The 4,947-nt window shown below is 42.5% G+C and overlaps 1 pseudogene; it reads left to right on the forward strand.

The window, feature by feature from the left end:
- The first annotated feature begins 2,250 nt into the window (after window positions 1–2,250).
- LOC122434634 lies at window positions 2,251–3,581 on the forward strand (annotated as a pseudogene).
- Window positions 3,582–4,947: the final 1,366 nt, after the last annotated feature.

Here is a 4,947-nt window from a genome sequence, read left to right on the forward strand (position 1 = left end):
TCTGGATATATGCCCAGTAGTAGGATTGCTGGATCATGTGGCAGCTCTATTTTTAGTTTTTAAAGGAACCTCCATACTGATCTCCATAGTAGTTATACCAATTTACATTGCCACCAACAACATAGAAGGATTCCCTTTTCTTCACACCCTCTCCAGCATTTATTGTTTGCAGATTTTTTGATGATAGCTATTCTGACAGGTGCGAGGTCATACTTCATTACAGTTTTGATTTACATTTCTCTGATAATTAGTGATGTTGAGCACTTTTCAAAGTGCCTCTTGGCCATTTGTATGTCTTCTTTGGAGAAATGTCTATTTAGAGATTCACCCCATTTTTTGATTGGGTTGCTTTCTGGATATTGAGCTGAAAGCTGTTTGTATATTTTGGAAATTAATCCCCTGTGGGTCACTTCATTTGCAGTTATCTTCTCCCATTCTGGGGGGTTGTCTTTCATTTTGTTTATGGTTTCTTTTACTGTGCAAAAGCTTTTATGTTTAATTAGTTCCCATTTTTTTTTTGTTGTTTTTATTTTCATTACTCTAGGAGGTGGGGATCTTTTAAAATAACCACTGAGTGTTGAGTTCCAGAAAACTTGGTGACCTCTACCCCAAGCTTGCTACGTTGCTATTTCTTGCTCGTTTGTAACATGGGACGGAGAACTGGCCTTCCCCTGGTTCATTGTGCATGCTCCTGTTCCCCCCCACTCACACTCTTGTTTCTGGGATCTGTAAGGAATAAATCTTGTGACTCCCTTTGTATAAATGGACTGCGATTGTGCCTTCAATCAAAACGACCCCAGGGTTTCACTTCCCCAAAGTGTGAGCACGGATGCTGAAGGAGCTATCTGCCAACCAAAGTGGGTGGCTGGTGCCTCCTGATTCAGCAAGTCACTGCACAATCTTAATTTAACACACTAGGTACCGGCCCCCAGACACAAAGAAGAATGGACGAAATAGAACAGGATGTACAAATAGCTGGCTTTTCTACTGCGCATTCCAGGGGATGAGCTTTCATAGCACAAGGGGTCCTCTGAATGAGATGGGAGAGCATCTGTTGTGAACATCTTCTTGCTCTTTTTAACGTTAGGACTCAAATATTGTGAATCTGTGAGTATGAATAAAAAACACTTTAATAAGAGGGATAATATAATCATGTCTATTTCAAACTGGTCATTGCTACTCTCAAAAGTGTATGTACCAGGGACTTCCCTGGCAGTCCAGTGTTAAGGACTTCACCTACCAATGCAGGGTATGCGGGTTTGACCCCTGGTCGAGGAGGTAAGATCCCTCAAGACTAACCAAAAAACTAAAACATAAAGCAGAAGCAATATTGTAACATATGCAATAAAGACTTTGTGGTCCACATCAGAAAAATCTTAAAAAAAGCTTGTGTACCTTTATTTTCTATCAGTCACTTTATTAAATTCTTATAAATTTTTAATTTTTAATTGACTAGGATTTCTAGAAGTATAGTCATATATGAAAAGCTAAATAATTTTATCTCTTCTTTTCAAATATTTATGCCACTCTTTCTACTTTACTGCCTCATTCCTTCAGCTGTAAGCTCTACAAAGGCAAGATATTTTTTCATTGCTCTATAGACTATTGTACCTAAAACAGTTCATAGCAAACACTCAATAAACATGTGCCAAATGAATAAACAAATCAGATAAAATCTTCAAAATAATGTTAAATATTTATGCTAATAGTGGCCCTCCCTGTCTAGTTCTTGGAGAAGGCAATGGCACCCCACTCCAGTACTCTTGCCTGGAGAATCCCCTGGATGGAGGAGCCTGGTGGGCTGCGGTTCATGGGGTCACAAAGAGTCAGACACGACTAAAGTGACTTAGCAGCAGCAGCAGCTGTCTAGTTCTTAATTTGAATACTTTAGCAGTTAATAAGTTTGTTGTTAGTTTTTGGCAAATGGACACTGTTACACTTAGATTTCTATTTCTATACCTATTTTGCATAGAGTTTTATTAGGAATGGTTGTTGATTTTCACACACTGCTTCTTTGGGGGTACCTATTGATACAATCTTATGGGTTTGCTCCCTTAAGTTATTGATATAGTAAATTATGTTGATAAAATTAGTAAAAAGTATTAAAGTCCATGGTCTATATAAGGAAAAAGATAAAATCTTAAAGATCAGGAAATGATTATGGAAAGGTAAACCATATTTCTAGAAGGAAAAATTCAATATAAACATGTCAATCCTCGATGGCTGTGTGGGTCGCCATGGGGACGGGGCTGTTCCCAGGGGAGGCTGTGATGGGTTGACAGGTGCGTGACAGTGGGAGCTGCTCTCGGCACAGGCATGTACGGCAGAGGCAAGAGTAACAGCAGCGCCGTCCTGTCCGACAGTCAGGCCCGGGAGAAGTTAGCACTCTACGTATATGAGTATGTGCTCCAAGTAGGAGCCCAGAAATCAGCCCAAACATTTTTATCAGAGATAAGATGGGAAAAGAACATCACCTTGGGGGAGCCACCAGGATTCTTACATTCTTGGTGGTGTGTGTGTTTTGGGATCTCTACTGTGCAGCTCCAGAAAGATGGGAAACACGTGAACATTCAAGTGAAGCAAAAGCCTTCCATGACTACAGGGCTGCAGCAGCTCCCAGGCCAGCGCTAGGAAACATTCCCCCGGGAGATGGCATGCCCAGTAGGCCCTGTACCACCAGAGTTCTTTCAGCCTTTTATGTCACCTCGGTACCCTGGAGGTCCAAGGCTACCATTGAGGATACCTAACCAGGCACTTGGAGGTGTCCCAGGAAGTCAGCCATTAGTTCCCAGTGGAACGGACCCAACTCGACAACAAGGTCATCCAAATATGGGTAGGCCATGCAGAGAATGACTCCTCCGAAAGGAATGGTGCCCTTAGGACCACAGAACTATGGAGGTGCAATAAGACACCCACTGAATGCTTTAGGTGGCCCCAGAATGCCTGAAATGAACATGGGCCCAGGTGGTGGTAGACCTTGGCCAAACCCAACAAATGCCAATTCAATACCATACTCCTCAGCATCTCCTGGGAATTATGTAGGTCTTCCTGGAGGTGGAGGGCCACCAGAAACACCTATCATGCCTAGTCCAGCAGATTCAACCAACTCTGGAGACAACATGTATACTTTAATGAATGCAGTACCTCCAGGACCTAACAGGCCTAATTTTCCAATGGGCCCTGGGTCAGATGGTCCTATGTGTGGATTAGGAGGAATGGAGTCACATCACATGAATGGCTCTTTAGGCTCAGGAGATATGGACAGTATTTCCAAGAATTCTCCCAATAATATGAGCCTGAGTAATCAGCTGGGCATGCCAAGGGATGATGGTGAAATGGGGGGACATTTCTTAAATCCTTTTCAGAGTGAGAGTTACTCCCCTAGCATGACAATGAGTGTGTGATCCATTACCAAGTCTCCTCATGGAAACCACAGTGAGTCAGCCCTGCACAGAACTACTACAGAAGAAAATTATTCATCACAGTGTACAGTTAAACAAAGGAATCTCAGTCACACCAAACCAACCTTTTTATTTCCTGCTCTCTCCCCTATTTTGTGAAGAAAGCGGGTCCAAACGTGATTCGAATAACTGTACGGAGCGGAACATTAGAAGTGCCCTCAACTGAACTTCAAATGATTATCTGTGTATGTATGATTACCTCAGGGAAAGAGAATGTATTGTATGTGTGTATGCTATATGGACACATGCATATACATACATTGACCCACAGGACATTGTAAAATACTATCACATGACATCTTGAGTAGAAATGAGTAGGAACTTCTATTCCGTCCTTTTTTTTTCATGTTTACATTTTAATTATTAAAAGTTGCTCCTGCCCCTCCCTGAACTATTTTGTGCTGTGTATATCACTGCTTTATATAAGTTATTTTTTAAGGTGAACTCAGATGTTATGGTTTTGTAAATGTCTGCAATGATGGATAGGAATAAAATCACTTATTTGAGAGCTTTCACTTAAAAAAAAAAAAAAAAAGAAATGTCAATCCTCAAATGAGTAAGTATTTTCCATTGAGAAGCTCCATGGGGGGTTGTGGTCAGAATGGCAGAGTAGGAAGACCCTGAGCTTACCTCCTCCCACCAGCATATCAAAATTGCAGTATTTACAGAGTGACTATCCATGAAAATGACCCCAGGAGTAGAAAGAAAAGATCATTTACAGTTAAAAATATAAGGAAGGGACTGTAATGAGACAAGTAGAAGAGGTGGAGATAGGATATAGTAGAGGCCCATGCACACAGGTGGGCAACCCACAAATAGGAGCATAATTATAATTGCAGAGGTTTTCCCCAAGAAACAAGAGATACAGCCCTCACACCAGACTCCCCAAGCCAGAGGGTCCTGCATTAGGAAGATAAGCCCCCAGAACATTTTGAAGTCCAGCAGCACTTGCTTTTGGGAGAGTCAGAGGGCTGTAGGAAAGAGATTTCCCCCCTCTTAACAAAATATTTATTTATTTCTTTGGCTGTGTTGGGTCTTAGCTGCAACACACAGGATGTTCCCTGCATCGTGTGGGATTTTTACGGCAGTGCGAGAACGTTCTAGCTGTGGCACAGGGTTATGGCACAGGGCTCCAGAGTGCATGGGCTCAGTAGTTGGGTGCACAGGCTTAGTTACACTGCAACATGTGGGATCTTAGTTCCCCAACCAGGGATTGAACTTGCGTCTCCTGCATTGCAAGGCAGACTCTTAAACATTGGACTACTAGGGAAGTCCTGAGATTCCACTCTTAAAAGGCACATATAAAATCCCATGTGCTCTGAGATCTAGGGCAGAAGCAGGGATTTGAGAGGGTCAGACTCACTTGCTGATCTCAGAGAGCTTCCCGAAGAGGCAGGAGGCAACTAAAACTCACCCTGGGGGACATAGATGCTGGCAGCAGCTGTTTTGGGGGTGCATCCACCATGAAGACATTGGTGTCGGCAAG

The sequence above is a fragment of the Cervus canadensis genome, chromosome 2, assembly GCF_019320065.1.
Source record: "Cervus canadensis isolate Bull #8, Minnesota chromosome 2, ASM1932006v1, whole genome shotgun sequence".
Lineage (NCBI taxonomy): Eukaryota > Metazoa > Chordata > Mammalia > Artiodactyla > Cervidae > Cervus > Cervus canadensis.